Source organism: Pleurodeles waltl, chromosome 12 (genome assembly GCF_031143425.1).
Source record: "Pleurodeles waltl isolate 20211129_DDA chromosome 12, aPleWal1.hap1.20221129, whole genome shotgun sequence".
In the NCBI taxonomy this organism is placed as follows: domain Eukaryota; kingdom Metazoa; phylum Chordata; class Amphibia; order Caudata; family Salamandridae; genus Pleurodeles; species Pleurodeles waltl.
This window is the reverse complement of record NC_090451.1, coordinates 193297452-193315792: the sequence shown is the minus strand read 5'-3', so window position 1 is coordinate 193315792 and position 18341 is coordinate 193297452. Positions and strand designations below refer to the sequence as shown.

The 18341-nt window shown below is 47.3% G+C and overlaps 1 protein-coding gene across 1 annotated transcript in view; it reads left to right on the top strand.

Moving 5' to 3' along the window:
• SLC7A5 (solute carrier family 7 member 5) overlaps positions 1–18341 on the top strand; it is a 114477-nt gene that overhangs the window by 16014 nt on the left and 80122 nt on the right. The gene's annotated exons all lie outside the window — the stretch shown is intronic.

Here is an 18341-nt window from a genome sequence, read left to right as displayed (position 1 = left end):
TTAACATTGCATTAAAGACAAATAATACAGCACGGCATAGACCACAAAGCAATATTTTACTTGTTGCCTTTTTCTTGAACATGTCCACTCATTTGTTGAAATCTTTATTGAAAAACAACGCAAGTTGGTATTTTGGGGTATGAAAGAATGGAGAACTGCACATCAAAACTAGTTTATTGTTGTGCTCACTATTTGAGGACAAGGGACGTTAACCTTTTCTGGAATCTGTTGTAGAGCATGTTATTGGGTAGTTCATGTGCTTGCGCCGCTACACATGGAAATAAGTGCAAGCATAATTTCTTCTGCTGGAATCTGGTGACTGGAGTATGGTCTGTGGGGCTCTGACTGTGGCCTCCAGAGAGAATACCCCAAAATTGACATCCAGGTGACAATGTGCAACTCATCCAGTTGACCATGTACAACAGAGCAGAAAACATTGTTTAAGGTGTAACTTACTCTGAGCTTACTGAACAGTGTTAGTGGCTATTATAGCACAAGCTTTTGAATCAGTTTCTTTCTATAAGGTTAAATGGGCATGCACACTTTGAGGGCATTTGTGGTGGAGTTCGACCTTTGTGTGGTGTACTGGCAGACCAAATCTCCACTTCTGAGCATGCATTGTAGAGCCACAACTGCTGTGTCTGTGGAGATCCTTGTGGTGCGCTGCTGCTGATCCTTGCTAGCCCCACCCCTGTTAAAGCAGCAAGAAGTTAGAAACTCAACAGGGTAGTTATGGTAGGTATGTATATATTTAACTCTATCCCTTACACATTTTTATGTTCAATTCTAAGCTTTAGTGTGACATGCTTGGAGTACACTCCTGAGATGCAGGGAAAACAAAATTCTTTCCACAATATTTCTTGGAAAACAAAACTCAAATCTACTATCTGAACAGTACTTTAGACCTCAGAAGGGGCATGGACAGCGCTTTACAGGTGCAAGTTCAGTGCCCTAGAAAAATATTCAGTGTAAATATTGACTTCCCATCGCATCACTCATTATGTCCACCCGGGTGTTGCACGATTCTGGTACAAATCCCATAATAATAAGATGTAAAGGTAATAATAAAGGTTGTATTTCTGAGACACCGAGGTGTGTGTGATACATGTCTTCCAGTGCCGAGGAGGAGCTGCCCCTTGTCAATTTGAAAGAAGTCATAAAAGCAGCCCGCAGCGTTCATTCTCTCCAAGTCTGTATCTCATCCCCCAGACGCCCTGCTTCAGTGTGATCACCCAGCCTCTTGGATCTGGCCATACCCCTGCTGGTGTTCCGTGCGAGTTAGATCAGTCACCCTCGGGCCTGTGCGGCGTTATCTCCCCGTAGCAGATTGCCTGGCCTCGGAGCCTGGGGTGTTCAGGCTGGCACATCAAGTTTCATGGTCTTGATCCAAGCGGGTGTCCTAATCCTTGCTGCTTCGAACATTAAATCGTTCACCCATTCAGATCGTATACTTACATTATATCTCACTTAATTGTTAATTTTCAGTCTACTTTTATGAACCAAATAAATATTCTTAAAGATGTTAAAATCGCACACTGGAGCTCAGGGTAGTAAGTGACGTCTTAGAGCGAATCAGCGGATGAGCTCGTTTTTGTTGGCTTCTGGGCTTTCTTTTTACCATTAGACCTTTTGCTGGTCGAACAGAAAATACAGATGTTAATTGTAGTGGGCGCTCTTTTTTTATACTTAATAATGTAGTGCTGTGAAAGTGGCCCTTATCTTTTTATGAGCTTGGTCTCTTTATTTAAATCAGTTTCCCTGTGGCTGCCTGTGTTGCTGTCGCACCACCCGTCGGCGGACAAGGGCTTAGTACCACATTCCACTACCCAATCACGACCCTGTAAGGAGGGGCATGGCGAGCTGAGGGTTCACCTCAGGGCTGTAGAGGTCAGTAGGGGTGCTTATGTACTGGCCGCCACTGTGCCCCCTCCTCTTTGGCAGTGTTTTCTGTGAGAACTCACCCTACCACTTACATTTGATTTTGATTTTGCAAAGTAAGTAAAGTTGTGCACATATTGCATTATTTCCCCATGTTTTCTGTGTTGCAGACAGAATTACAGAGCAAGGCAAAGGATTTTGGGGTACAAAGCAATCGCAGAAAGAAATCCAAAGGGACCACTTTATGCCAATTTCTGCAGGAGTCCTTATGGCAGGACCCTGGAATGAAAACGGTGCTCCCTGTTAGTCCCACAAATAGCCATAAGCCTGAGCAAGGGTTGGGGGGGGTTTGGGGATGGGGGCAGGAAGCAGAGAGGTGCGGGGGCTTGCTTGCTAACAGTTTAGCTTGTGTGTGACTTTTTATTCCAGAAGTGGGATGAACCCCAGAAGGTATCATTGGCTAATCAGGCAGGTTAGTGCTTAGTGCCTTTCATCGCTCGCTGCTCTTGGATCTCCCATAAGTTGGCCCATTACCTTGACTATTTATAATAAACCTGCAGCCAAATTTGTATCCAACACAAATGGTGTAGTCTCATGGATGTGCTTAGGGTCTTCATATTTTTCTGCATGCATTCGTTCAACTGAGAGAGAGATAGTGTGTGTGTGTGTGTGGCATAGGATGTCTGCCACATATGTGGATAATACTCCACTAACAAAATATATTCGTGTTCGTGTATTTTCTCCACCAACATTAAATCTGACAGGGTTTACATGCCTTTCCTCATCTGTACCATAAAGATGTTCTGTCCAATGCTTTAAATGGAATTATATAAGTGCAGGTACTCACTATTTAGAGTACCTTTTCGCTCCTGAGAAGTGCAGGTACTCTCATTAGATGTATTGCAGTAGCGCTAAGCAGTGCAGGTACTCTCCCTTTTAAATTAAAGATGTGCTGGTACTCAGTACCGAGCAGTACCTGCCTATTTAAAGCACTGGTCCCGCCACATTCGCAGTTTGAAAGGGCTGGTCCTGTCCATCGCCGGCGCGGTTGTGTGAGGCTGCCTCGTTCAGCTGGTGTTTCCCCTTTTCGCCCAGTCCCTGCACTTCCCCTTCACACACCCCCTAATCCTGCCTGATGCAATCTGCTCCGGCTCTTTCTGCATGGTGAGTCAGGGCAGTGAGTAGCGTCGGTGATTCACGTATGCAAACTACGCGTTGTCGGTAAGTCTGAGATGCAGGAAGTGCCCCGGGCAGCCACTTCTTAAGAGCTGAGGAATGTACGCGGACGATCAACCCTTGTGTAAGCCAGTCTGCCGAGGGCGTCTACCTTGTAACTGCAGCAGTAGACACAACGCCCAGAAACCGCAGCGACAGCTTTTTTTGGGTAGTTTGGTCACATTTCTGTGGGCCGAAGATGGAAGGTTATCTGTGGCCTTGCCCAGTTTCATTCTCCAGTGGTGGTGGGGTGAATGGTTGTATAGGACAGTCATTTTAGCTGCAGCTCTCAGTGAACTGGCAAGGCATTAGGTTCTAAGTTCCTCGGATAACTACAGTGATGATGAGAGAAAAACGAACCACGTGGATTTGTCTGTTTATTTAGTACATGTCATACCTGGTTGTGGTCATCTGCTATCGTTAATTATATATCACCCGGCTTTAATGCACTGTGTGACACGACCCGTTTAGCAGGTCTTCCCCTTACTTTACAAATAAACACTGAAACCGGGAGTGGCCCGGAGTGGCTCTCCTGAATGGCATGGGCAGGAAATTCGGTATTAAAAGCTCTGCTCTCACTGGAAGCAGTTTTTGTGAGCTGACTTTCCTACCCAACATGACACAAATCCCCAATCTCCTGCCTTCGCTGGACTCCTGTCTGTAGAGTCCAGCTGGACTCATTCTAGTCTTTCTGCCAGCCACTCTGCTGAGGGCTGGTCTTACTTGTGTAACCTACACCCACCCAACACAGGCGTCACCAGTCAGGTGACCCTGCCAATAAAAGGGTCCGGGCGCACGTGCCTGAGGCCAGTTCAGTACCACCCTACCACTGTGTCTGCGTCCCGTTACTTACCAGCATGAGGGCCTAGGGCCCCACATTACAATGGCGACGAGTGGGATCTGCAACCCCACGTGGTTGCAGACATGAACCTACGACGGAGCAATGGGTGGAGGAAAGAGGAAAAGTGAAGCCGTCGCAGCCCCAGTCCCACTGGAGTAAAAGAAGGGGGTGAGTGATGCTGATAAGCGCGTCCCGCAGCACTGCAAAAATGGCTGCGGGCGCCGAAAATAAAGCGCTACGAAGCGCGCTGGCCTGTTGTCCCCAGCCCAAGAAAACAAAATGCCCTGAGGCCGCACCCGCCCCCCCAAAAGTCGGACGCAGCGCGGCCCGCAGCGTGAGAGAAAGCTGCTGGGTCCGCGCGGTATGTGGGGGAAATGGCGCTGTCGCGCGCCGTGGAAAAAAAACAACAAAAGAAGAGAATGTGCCAAATATGGCCGGGGCCGGTCGCCCCCTGAAAAGAATGCGGTCCGCAGTGTGTCAGGCTGCTGCGGCCGCGTGTGAAAATATGGTGCGATCGAGCACCAAGAATGACCAAGAATGAAGACAATGCCCGAGGGCCGTTTCCCCTTGTCGTTTTGAAGTGGCGCTGTCGCACGCCATGCGCCGACAGAGGAAGTGCCCAATTGTGCCGGGCGGTCGCCCCCTTGTCATTTTTAAAGCATGGTGCACTCGCGCACCAAAGAAGATTTGCCCAGGGCCGCCCCCACCTCGAAAATGCCGGCAAAACGGCCGCAGCCCGGAGAACTGCTGCGGCCGCAACGGTGCTACCAGGCACCAGGGAAAATAAATTAAAATGCCCAGGGGCTCCCCCCTGGTCCTGGCAGTAATTGAAGAAAGTGGTGCAGACACGCACCGAAATAATTTAAAATAATATGGTGCAGACACGCACCAGGTGTCCAGGGCCGCGCCCCCACCTCACAGCAACTGAATGAAGAAGTGAGGTGCTCACACGCACCTAGAAAAGAAAAAAAAACAGTACCCGGAGCCCCCAACCCCCTCACTAAAATTCGTGCCATCTGCACGCCTCTTCAAACGAGGCTGTGCAGTTTTAGAAGAAAAAAAAAAAGTGCACTACTGGCATCCAGTGGCCAGAGTTGCTATTGCACCCTATTTCTGTTTTAAAGATAAAGCAAGCTTGGATGAAGGAAAGTTTACAGCAGCACCTTCAGAAAGTGACTGCTCCAAACCAAGAGTGCGCCCGTGGACAGAATTGGCGCAGAAGACGGAAACGGCGAAGAAGAAGGAAGCGACGCTGTAAAAGGGAAGGAGAAGACTGCAGCTGCCCTAGCCAAGCTGCAACAGTGAGAAACGGACGCCAGTGCCACGTGAGGTACGAAGAGAGCGCGCATGGTCTGCGCAACCTCTGGCGGCCGTCCGCCGCCACCGACGAAAGAACGCCCATGCCCCAGCAGTGATGGTCATCACCGCAGGACAAGAAAGGGACATGCCAGGCGTTGCCACAGGACGCCCAGAAAAAAAAAGAGACTGACATGTGTGCAGCGAGCACAGAGAGCTGCGCCCGAGAATGTGACGACATGGGTAAAGTCCGTGAAGATGGAGAGAGTACCCGAGAGCGTGACGTAACGCACGGGACAAGAGTCTATGTCAGCTGGCCGCACAGCGACGGAAGATGGCCACTGTTGGCCCATCAGTGAGCAGGTCATCTGAACTGACCGACCCTGCCAGAGCAGATGGCAGGAGTGAGCGCCGTAACAGCGCAGCCTCGAGGCGCAAGAGCGGCGCCCTCGAGTGAAGAGAAGGAGGAAGAGAGTGGGGACCCTCCTGCCAGAGAGAGGTCCACCAAGAGGATCCGGGAACGGACCAGACCGGGAGAGGTCTGCCTGAAGAGCAGATCATGTCCTACCCTCAGGACTCAGCCCGTGAGAGGCTGCGATCGAGCAAGATGCACCAGAGGAGGTGCAGTGATAGGTCCATGTGACGCAGCATGCGACCTGTGGCACAACGCCACATCGAGGACGAAGAGGAAGATGCACCAGCGAAGGTGCAGTGATAGGTCCGTGTGAAGCAGCATGTGACCCGTGGCACAACGCCACATCGAGGACGAAGAGGAAGATGTACCAGCGGAGGTGCAGCGCAAGGTCCATGTGCCGCAACATGTGACCTGTGGCACGACGCCACACCAAGGAGAAGAGAGAGTGGCACGATGCCAACAAGAAATGATGAGAGGAGTGTGACAGACCGGTCACACCACAGATCAACTCCATCGCAGGTGTGAAAGTGGAAGGAAGTAGAGTGACACAACTGAGGACTCGTGCGAGCAGATGAGGAGGTACCCATCAGTACAAGACAGTCACCGGGGTGAGCAGACGTCACTGAAGACAGCAATGCAGGTGGTCCCCCACGCTTCCCAGTACGACCGACCTGTCACCTGTCACCGGCTGCTTGGCTGTGATGGCATCCCTGACGCCGACTGCACAGGCCACACAAGACCCGCCATGGCCACTATGTCCATCAAGTGGTCCTTCCGCTGACGAAGCCGCCGCCACCTGTTTGATCTGCAAAAGGATGAAAAAAAACATCATCATCATGATGTGGTGCATCGCCCAATCATCGAAGGAGGAGCACAGCACCACCTGAGTGGAGACAGTCAGCAACAAGAACCGACGCTGACAAGGCATGTCTGGCAACGTAGAAACGTATCATCTGAACACTTGCCATGAGCTCCGTGAACCAGACACCTGCCGGTGAGAGCAGACCAGATCATTTGGATCATCCACCCTTGGGGTTGCACAAGACTAGGACGTGGCCCTGTTGGGAGTTCAGAGAGACTCCTTTGGCGTGGCCGACGTTGGCCCGCACAGCCCACGCAGTCCCGCAGCAATCCAGGGACCAGGGCCTCCAACAAATTCCTGTGAGAGCGGAATATCGCTGAGAGAGAATGCATCTGACACAGCTCCACGTCAGGCATCCGGAAGCACGGAGGTCTCATATCGAGAGACTGGTCACCTGAAGACTTTGCACTATGGCCAGAGCACCTGAATCCGGATGGCTCGAGCAAGCGGACCCTGCATCAACAACCCTTGTGGCTCCATGCGAGACTAGGATGTGGTCCTGTAGGCTGTTCCTCTGAGAAGTCTTTGCTGGGCCTGAGATAGGCAAGCACAGTCCACACAGTCCTGTGGAAGCCCGCGAAAGGGCCTCGAGGAGACTCCTGCTTGATGGAGATCTGGCACGAGAGGGAAGACTGCCGCTTCTCTGCCGCTGGACTCCCAGGCGCCCCAGGCCGTCACGTCATCTGCAGTCTTAGGAGGGAGACAATCTCCAGAGTCAGAATGCCGTCCAGAACTGTGTACAGTGGACTCCCCACTGCTCCAGATGCACCCGCATCAGAAACTGTAAATAGACTTTGTCCACATGAGCCCAGGCAGGACCGGATCGACTATATCCAGCGAACTGTGAGGTCGTGGACAAGCGACTGAAGTATCTGGACTTCATCCACACTGTGTCCGGGTGCTCCCAGCTGCACCATGTCCACTGCAATTCTGCAGTCTGCCTTTTCGAGGCCGAGAGACTGATTGTGGTGTTTTGTTATTGTTTCTTTTACAGGTTGGACTTTTGTTTGGTTCCTCAATAAAGTTTGGGAGGGATGTAGAGTCCAGCTGGACTCATTCTAGTCTTTCTGCCAGCCACTCTGCTGAGGGCTGGTCTTACTTGTGTAACCTACACCCACCCAACACAGGCGTCACCAGTCAGGTGACCTTGCCAATAAAAGGGGCCGGGCGCACGTGCCTGAGGCCAGTTCAGTACCACCCTACCACTGTGTCTGCGTCCCGTTACTTACCAGCATGAGGGCCTAGGGCCCCACATTACACTGTCTCCAACTCTGGCTTCGGCCAGCATTCCCATCCTCGAACTGCATTGCACTGCCAAACGACCACTGCAAATGCGTCCGCTGGTACCACGTACTGTGCTCCACTGTGCAAAGGTTCCCCCCCCCCCACTATCACCACCCCGACGTAACACGGGCTGCGCCCAATAAACACACCAAGAAATCAATGCACCCAGACAGGTTTAAAAGCTGAATTCCTGAAAGTGACAGTCCTGTCTTAAAATGTACACTGGACGTCTGCATTCTTCCGTGACTACGTGAGTTTAAACGCAGCGTCAAACATTAAAGTCCCATATGTGGATTCTTTGAAATGGCTTATTAATATTTCGGTATGGACCAAAGCTTTCACTTACATGCTTGCTTATTGTTAAACGTGCAGGTCTATTGGTTATCTCTGATGTGTATGTTTAAGACCTTCACATCTTTAATGCCACTAGAAGGTTTTGTGAGGTCGCGTCTCAGAAGTTCCGAGTTAGGTAGGTGCGAATGTATAGCACCAGCTGCACAGGCCTATCCGTGTGTAGCCCGGCTCTCGTGAGTTGAACGCCAGCACCATCCAAGACTTTTAGATGTCCAAAATCCATAAAGTAAGTAGCACTGCTACGTGCAGTAATTGATAGTGGTTCACGAACTTCTGCAAATTTACCAATTTACAAAAGCAATTTAGGGCTTTGGGCAGTTCTGCTGGAAATTCACCCGTTGCTCTGGTTCACCAGAGGAGTGGATCTGGGTGTTTTCTTTATCCAAATCATGCTCTGCAAGTGAACCAGAAAACGGTGGATTTCATCCGGTTCTTTTTTCTGCAGTTGTCTTCGGCCAGTCACAATGTAAACGTGTGTGTGGCCTTTTTGTGCCCTTGGTGGTAGATCCCGGTATCCATAAGCAATTCCTGTGCTTTCCCCTACTGCAAGGGGGGATTGATGGCCCATCAAGCTGCAGAACGCCCCAGGCCAGCAATGGCGCTGTGCAAAGACTAGCTAATCCCTTTCAGTATTTTCTGTTCCATCTCTCATATTCTGTGCAGAAATCTTGCAGCCCAGTGTCTACTTTAAATACTGGAACATGCCCATGCCTCATAGATCCAAGCCCTCCTGACCCTTATTTTCCAAACCCCGAATGAATGGTCACATCACAGATTGCATTAATAATGAAAAAACATCTGTATAAGGATCTGTATATCGTCCTCAAACTGAAAGTATTAATTCTGAAATTTCCTGGGGGCATGGCCAACATCATGGTGGCCTAGACATGCCTGGTGCGAGCTCCTACAAAGCCCACCAGCATCCTGCCTTAATCCTGTTAATGAAAACCCCCATCCGTCTCCCAAGTAGATGCGGCCGAGACACAAGATGTTCCCAGAGTGCTAGTGGTTTGCCCGGGGCGACAGAGGCAATCCTGTGAGGATTAACAGAGGACCGTCCCCAGGGGTGTGCTTACAAAATGTCGTGATCAGAGCTGCGGAGTGCACCTGAAGCGGGCCCGACTCAGATGACTGCTGCGCCTGCTGGTGCAGTCTGGGAAAGACGCTAGGACTCTCGCCAGGGCCCCTCCCGGCTCCCCCTGCGTGCAGCAGGGTGCTGACTGGGGGCCCTCAGGGAGGAGACAGTGCTACTGAGAGAGGGCCCTTGGTGCCGTGCCTTTTATGTTGAGACCAGTCTGATTCTACCAGTGAAGCGGGACACCAGGTTGAAGATGTACATGCCGCCCGAGGTATGAGGTGCTGAGGATACACGGAGCTGAACAGCCTCTTAGGTGAGGAGTCTCTCGGGACAAGGAAGGGGAGCCTCCATCTGATTACCAGAAAAGAGACACTGCTGTCTCTCCTAGTGGATGAAGTGCCTGCATGATGGGGAGGCCCTCAAGAATGGTGCAGGAGATTATATCCTGAGCCTGGCACTGCACTGGGCCCTGGGCTGCCCTACCTGATTGGCGAGCATGGCTTCTTCACAGTAGAGAGGAGATGACAGCAGGTTGCTGGGACTCATATTTCTTGAGGTCGTAACCGGACAGGACATTTTAGTCCTCTTAAACTACCCACATGCCAGCGCTTCATTCAGGCGATTCTGCTCCGTCGGTGGGGGCCCGACTCTGCCCTCCTTGGAAAGGACACTGCCATTCCACAATGGCCAAAGACAAAGACCTGAAGCCCCCTAAAAGGGGAAAATCAACAAGTACATGGAGACATTAGAGACTCAGGCATCAAACGAGATGACCTTTCAGATGCCTGACAATGCGCAGAGACCGGAGTTGACATCGATAAAGGCACTCACTAAAGATCTTCTTGGGAGAGTGGGTGACGCAGAAATTAGGGTGCAGCGTAATAACCTTAGATTTGTGTTCTTTCCCGAGGGAGTGGAGGGAACACAAACACCCATAATTTTGGAAACCTTACTCCGCACCTCCATCCCATCCGTTGATTTTTCAGCATGTTTTGTGCTAGAAAGGGCACACAGAACATTGGTGCCAAAGTCACCAGTTGGTGCATCCCCAAGAGCCCTCATAGCGTGCTTCCTTAATTACTATGGTAGAGATGCTGTTCTTCAAGAGGCAAGATAGTTGGACCAGCTCACTTTCAACTCCTCCAAGATATTGATTTTCTCGGACTACTCCTGAGATGTGCAAAAACAGCAGCGCTCCTTTGACAAGGTGAAAGCTAAACTCCAGACGATGAACCTCCACTACATGCTCCTCTTCCCTGTAAAATGTAAAGTTATATTCAATGATAAAGCAGAGGATGCACTGAGATGGGTTGAGGAGCGGCCCTTGCTATTAAGAAATAGCTCGACCGTAGATACCTTGCAGGAGCAGGGCAAGAGGGCGTCCAGGTCCAAAATAGAGACCCCTTAACGCAAAAAAGGAATGCATTCAAAGAGTTTCCAGAGAACAAAGAAACTGTTATAAAGGTGGGATTGCGCTCCCTGATATGAGGGCATACTACTGGGCGTCTCATCTACAGGTAGTAAATGACTGGAATTACGTAGCTGGGACACATCCAACCTATGCGTCGGAAAGAATGCAATTTCAAACCACGCCCCAACTGTATTATCTATATGGGAGTGGAAGATCATGGTTCCTCCTACCCACAACTCAGGTAGTGATTGAGGCATGGCATAAAGCATCTAGACGTATAGGTTGGGCTGATAAGATTACACGGGAAATTCTGTTATGGATGGGAAACGTACTTAAAGTGGTTAATAAGCTAAACGGGTTCAAGGACTGGGACATCATAGGGATCTCAAGAGTAGGAGATCTGCTCTCTGAAGGGGTCCTGGCACCATTCCCTGTCCTACAGTGGGAATACCATCTCTGCGATACGCAGCACTTCTGATAACTTCAACTTTAACATGCGGTGGGGCTGAGGCGATTCCAACTCACATACCGGAATACTCACCCTTGAAGGGCAAATTACTGATGGGGGAAATACTGGAAAAGGCGATCCTCACCATATATATAAAACACTTAGCAACGATATACCTGACACCCTCCTCAAGCTGAGGTCCACCTGGGAGGCAACAGTGGGCAGGCAGGAAGACATGGACAGAGAGCCGGCTCTTATGGTCCCCAGAGTGGTGGCATTTAAGTCCCATCTACGTCTCATTCAATAAAAAATACTGCATCTCTATGACAGAGTCTGATTTACTCAATGGAGCGGGCACCCTCCCCTGACTGTTTGAGATGTGGGGATTGTATCGGCAACCTTTTCCACACACTTTGGTCCTGTTCGACACTATGGCCCTATTGGAGACTCCTGCAAATGGAATTGGGGAATATAGTTGATGCTGTTTTGCCAGAAGACCCCAGGTATATTCTCTAGGGGGTCCCCAGAGAAATTAATATCCCTGTAAATGCCGTATTCTTTGTAATTTAGCCCTAGTATGAGCGAAAAGAAACATTGCAAGACATTGGGGAGCTCCAGAGACTAAGTCCCTGACCGAACAGAAAAAAGGAGTGGACATGTACATGGCAGCAGAGAGGGCCATGTACAAGAGTAGGGGTTGCCCGCACAAATTTCACTTGGTATGGAACCACAGGATTACACACTGTGACCTTGCATCTTGATTGTGTGCTACCTCTGATGATCCCCTTCTGCAAGAATGCCGCGCTGCTCTTGTGTGAGATGTGTTCCTTTTTATGGGCGAGCACAAAGTGCTCCGTCCATTCTGTAAACTCTCTTTGGGCTTCAAACCACGCCCATGCCACGTCAGTCACTTACATTGGTTCGTGGGCTTGCCTTTTAAAATCCGCTTGCTTTCACTTGTGAAAGGCATGCATACGTCATGCCTTTTCCGGTGTTTAGCCCACCTGCGCAGCACCGGTAAAGTACCAAAAACATACGAGGCTTGATGTTTTCAGCCTGGCGTCCGGACTACTTTATCTGCTTATTTTCCACGCAGCGCAATCGCGCTGCATTTTACATAGCGCGATTGTGCTGCGTTTTTTTTTTGCTTTACAGCGCTAATAGCTCTAACTCGAACAAATGCGAGACCTGTTTCATTAAAAATGCTTCTTATTAGATCTACCCTGATGATACTGTGGCCTATCGGAGTTTCTTAATGTTGCATTTACATTCCCGTCATTTACCTGTTATTGCTATGGAAGTATGACACAGATACCTTGTTTAGTATTGTTCACAAAAAACTTTTTTTGTAAATTCTGAATTTTCATAACTAATGTTTCTGTGCACTTTTTTGTTCATCTGTCTAAAATGGATGAAATAGTTAACTGTCAAGAGTGCACTGTACAAAATCTATTCGGTCTAAAATTTATTTTTTGTCGTTGCGATCCAAGATAAATATTGCAGTAAACAAGAAGGAGTGTCGCTGCAGTTTTTACATTGCCGGTGGCATTGGAAGATAAACCCATTCTGGCCTTGAGAAAGATTATTTCATCCTTTAAACTGTGCCCTCGCCTACACATTTTGAAACTACTAGATCCTTTTATCAGTTCTTTTTTTATCAACTGGCTCTTTGCACTCCAAGCTGTGATGGCTACAGTTGATTTCCGAGAAACAGCAAGGTAATGGCATAGTGAGGGAAGACAATTTGATTACAAAAACATTTCTCTATGACCACTTGAATGTTGTGTGTCTAATTTAAAAGTGTAAGCATACAGGGAGTGCAGAATTATTAGGCAAATGAGTATTTTGACCACATCATCCTCTTTATGCATGTTGTCTTACTCCAAGCTGTATAGTCTCGAAAGCCTACTACCAATTAAGCATATTAGGTGATGTGCATCTCTGTAATGAGAAGGGGTGTGGTCTAATGACATCAACACCCTATATCAGGTGTGCATAATTATTAGGCAACTTCCTTTCCTTTGGCAAAATGGGTCAAAAGAAGGACTTGACAGGCTCAGAAAAGTAAAAAATAGTGAGATATCTTGCAGAGGGATGCAGCACTCTTAAAATTGCAAAGCTTCTGAAGCGTGATCATCGAACAATCAAGCGTTTCATTCAAAATAGTCAACAGGGTCGCAAGAAGCGTGTGGAAAAACCAAGGCACAAAATAACTGCCCATGAACTGAGAAAAGTCAAGCGTGCAGCTGCCACGATGCCACTTGCCACCAGTTTGGCCATATTTCAGAGCTGCAACATCACTGGAGTGCCCAAAAGCACAAGGTGTGCAATACTCAGAGACATGGCCAAGGTAAGAAAGGCTGAAAGACGACCACCACTGAACAAGACACACAAGCTGAAACGTCAAGACTGGGCCAAGAAATATCTCAAGACTGATTTTTCTAAGGTTTTATGGACTGATGAAATGAGAGTGAGTCTTGATGGGCCAGATGGATGGGCCCGTGGCTGGATTGGTAAAGGGCAGAGAGCTCCAGTCCGACTCAGACGCCAGCAAGGTGGAGGTGGAGTACTGGTTTGGGCTGTTATCATCAAAGATGAGCTTGTGGGGCCTTTTCGGGTTGAGGATGGAGTCAAGCTCAACTCCCAGTCCTACTGCCAGTTCCTGGAAGACACCTTCTTCAAGCAGTGGTACAGGAAGAAGTCTGCATCCTTCAAGAAAAACATGATTTTCATGCAGGACAATGCTCCATCACACGCGTCCAAGTACTCCACAGCGTGGCTGGCAAGAAAGAGTATAAAAGAAGGAAATCTAATGACATGGCCTCCTTGTTCACCTGATCTGAACCCCATTGAGAACCTGTGGTCCATCATCAAATGTGAGATTTACAAGGAGGGAAAACAGTACACCTCTCTGAACAGTGTCTGGGAGGCTGTGGTTGCTGCTGCACGCAATGTTGATGGTGAACAGATCAAAAAACTGACAGCATCCATGGATGGCAGGCTTTTGAGTGTCCTTGCAAAGAAAGGTGGCTATATTGGTCACTGATTTGTTTTTGTTTTGTTTTTGAATGTCAGAAATGTATATTTGTGAATGTTGAGATGTTATATTGGTTTCACTGGTAATAATAAATAATTGAAATGGGTATATATATTTTTTTTGTTAAGTTGCCTAATAATTATGCACAGTAATAGTCACCTGCACACACAGATATCCCCCTAACATAGCTAAAACTAAAACAAACTAAAAACTACTTCCAAAAATATTCAGCTTTGATATTAATGAGTTTTTTGGGTTCATTGAGAACATGGTTGTTGTTCAATAATAAAATTAATCCTCAAAAATACAACTTGCCTAATAATTCTGCACTCCCTGTATTTAGTTTTAAATGCCGCTTAATTTAACTCATGCCTTGTTATGGTAGAAGACCTAAAAAGAAAGGGAGATTAACTTAAGCAAAGGGTTCTAACTTTGTTCCCTAAGCTGATGGTGATGGTCAGTCAGCTGAGAAAGATCAGCCTCTCTTCCTATGAAGAGATGTCTATGGAATGTTAAGCTGAAAAGTGTGCTTAGGGTCTTTCAGGAGGTGTGGATGCAGAAGTGCTGGCGGAATCCACCCACCACAGACAGTAGTGACAAGGACTTCAACATTTTGCAACAGAAAAAAATATGGTATTTTGCAGAAATAATGCCACAGCAAGCGTATATAACAAATGCATTTACAGAGTACCGTTGCTTGTGTTTGATGCTCTTCCAATCGAAACTAAATTCTTATAGAGTGAGTTTCCTCATATTGTGTGTGGTTGTCTCAGTCATGAGGACACAGGAGCTCTGGTTGTAAACCAGAAGAGGCTTCACTCTGCCTCTTCTGGTTTACAATAGACTTTATTGCTTATCCATGGGCAAGAAAAAAACACCCAAGGTCTGCTAAACCACAACGAATCCTTAGGAATGTATCCCCCTCAGCACTACATTTACCTACGGGAAAATCTGGAGATGTGATACCCATTGCGTCACCGGGCACCCAGATTGTTCACTGTACACCTGATCGACAACCAGGGCAAAACTAACCTTTTCCTACCATTACTGCTCTCTCTGAAATGGCTGTCTTGGGAAGCAACATGTTGTTTTAAAATAGCCAAACCTAGGACTCAGAAAACAACGCTTGTAGTATATGGTGCACTCGTAAAGGAGAGCTTAGTAAGTTATGAATTCAATTACTGCAAGTAATTTAATGTATCTTACTATTATTTGTTCAAAAGCTTAGGCAGACATATTCTCTTATGTTCCCTTTGTCTGATATTATAGTGTGCACGATGAAATGTAATATGTTTTACTTCATGATTTGTACCTTATACGCCTCTTTGAAATTCACAGCCCCACAATTCCCATGAAAATTTGCCAACACTTTCCAATTAAATTATAAGGCATACCCCACTAGCAATCATATGATGTATGCAGGGCTCTAAAAGTTCCTCTGTGGAGAAGGTGTACATCCTTCTCACTTTCTTTCATCTACATTTACTTTCCTTTGCACTTTATTATTCTTTTTCTATACAATGCTGTCCGCAAGAGTTATTTTAGCCAGATCTTTATGAAACCCTTATGAGTAAAATACTCTGGATTTGTGGATCAGCAGCTGTAAAGAATCTTACTGGGCATAGGAATGGCGTCTGGATGATGTGCCTCAAAGGGTCATGTCCTAGGCCTTCCTGGGGCCTAATACTGGCAACAAATAACTGTCCTCTGAGATCGATTGCCCCTTAACAAAAATGCATTAACGCCCTCCAATCTTTGCCTATAAGGCAGGAGAGTTGGGGTCACATTACTCTAGATGAAATTGTGAGTGCTGGTGGATTGTGTGAGCGATGGGGTTGATATCTCCTGGATGACTATTGGCTTATCTCCAGCTCTTCTGGGAGAAAGGTGGGTTCTGGGGAATGTGGCAGTCAAGCAGAAGAGGGATGAGTAAGTACTTCCCTGAATGGCTTCCAGGACCAGCTCAAGCTCTGGTGGGAGGATCCCAGAAACAGTGGAAAGGCAGGGGAATAACCCTACAAAGAGAGGGAAGAGAGAAAATGAGCATGAGCAGTCCCACATATGTTCGTGTTTATCAGCTCTAGCTCTTGTATGAGAGTGGAGCATCTAGAGATGGTGCAAGGAAGAAAGGAGATACTGCCAACAATCGTGCTTGGAAGGCCCATTCACTAGTTTTGGCTGCCGCAGTGGCGACCCGAAGTGCTTACATGGCCTCTACAAACATGCATGCCTAGCATTTGCATTTCATATCGGACTGGTAGCTCTTTTTCTTGACTTGTGACCATGACCACATGCCTGCTATCTGAATCAATCGGCTGTGTGGAGGACTTTCTGTCTCCCGTTCAGCAAAAAAAAGGGCTACCGAAGCAGGCTTGTGTTGTTAGCTTCTGTTCCGCCATGTGCCTGCCCGATCTTCTCTTCCATCTTGCGTCAGAGAACTGAACACTGCGATTAACTCTAACTTATGCATTGTAGAAACTCTTCCAAGCTTTAATCTCTTGCCCATCACCTAACTGCCTTGCGTATTAGGGGCAGTGCCGTTGGAAGAAAGATGCCTAAAATCTGCAACTTATGCCGACAACTAAGCTAAAAAAAACTAATAAAGCACGAAAAACATCAAACAGGTTGACTTTTCTACAACATTAGCTCCTTTCTCGCCTTTATGGCAATTATTCTCCTGTGAATCTCACTAAAAAGAGACCAAGCTATTTGATATTCTAGCTTGGGAGCCCTTTAATGATCTCCTCCAGGAAAGGATGTAAGGTGCAGAGAATACTTAGTCGAAGATGTAGTGTGACAGAAAAGTACCTGTCTTTTAAGGTGCAGGCTTGTCTCATAAAGTAAGGGATGGGACGAAGATATTTTCCCTTGTGGTAATCTGCTACTGTATGTGATACACAGTCTATGTTATTGCTCTTCATGGCATCTTATTAATCAACAAGATGTGGTGTTTGTGTGCCTCTTCTGCGACGCTGTTCACCTGGTACCCGTAAATGGTGATGCAAAGTTCAGGTTTGTTCCCTTACCTGTAAGAGGGCAATAATGAAATTAAAGGTGACCACGCAGAGAAATTAACGGGGAGAGCAGAGCCAAGTGTGTGGAAAGACTCAAAGAGCCCATTCACCAGCAGAACCGTGAAAGTGTTTGGCATGTAAATCATGTCAGAAATGTTGTGTAAAATGCTATTTAAGATTTAAAAAATGTATTTCTTTAACATGCAGAAGCGTTTCACCTTAGTACATCAGATTATATCAATGTATTGAGAGGCATTTATTAAAAGTGATCGTTTTTAAATATGAACGTAGAAACATTCACCCCTCCACGTCCTGACGAGAATACTCTTAGTGAACTGAGAGACAAGTCTGCTGTTGTGCATCTTACACGAGTCTGCTAGATTATTATTGTATACAGAGGAGCATTATATTGTGTTAAATACAAGAGGTTTTTGTACAGCACACATCAAGAATTAACAAATGTCAAAGTGCTCTCATATTCAATTAGAAGAAAAAGGAAGGAGGCATGGTGAAATAAAATGTTTACCTAGGATCACACAGTTTGGTCAAACTGGGAGCATGGGATGATTCCGGTTTTTCTGGTTTCACATTGTGAGGTTCACCTACTAGATGGGTTTCTGTTTCTCTCTCTGTTGTTTTACATCAAATGTTAATGTTTTGTCTTTAATTCTTGGCCCCTGAGGTTAAAGTACTGGTGGCAGGCAGAAACCACATGAAAGATTGTCATTTTTTGGGCTCATGGTTCAAAAGGACCTCAAGCTGAGCCCGTGCCAGCCATTTGGCTAAGCCTTCACAAGCTCACTGACTTAGAAATCTTGCCAACACAGGGGATTCTCGTCCACAGTTACTCTTTCTCACTGCTCTTCAATAATGATGACTATTAACATGACTGAACCTCATCTGGCTCCAACAGTGGTCTGGCATGCAGTGTTGGCAATGCTACCTGAAATTGTGGCAGAATGGCAGTCCACTCCATGGTGACTGGCCCGCCAACATATTTGACAGTGCCACAACCATGAAAGACTGCCATAGTAATTATTGTAAGGAGATCTGCAAAGTTGGTTCTAACAATTTACCCTTCACTTTGTGGCTACAGTGACTGCCTTGTTATGCTGGCAAAACTTCACCGCCTACCACGACTATGATCGAATATCTGACAATGTTTTATCCTCTTCGAGTGAGAGAGCCAGCCCCTTTGTGGGAAAATT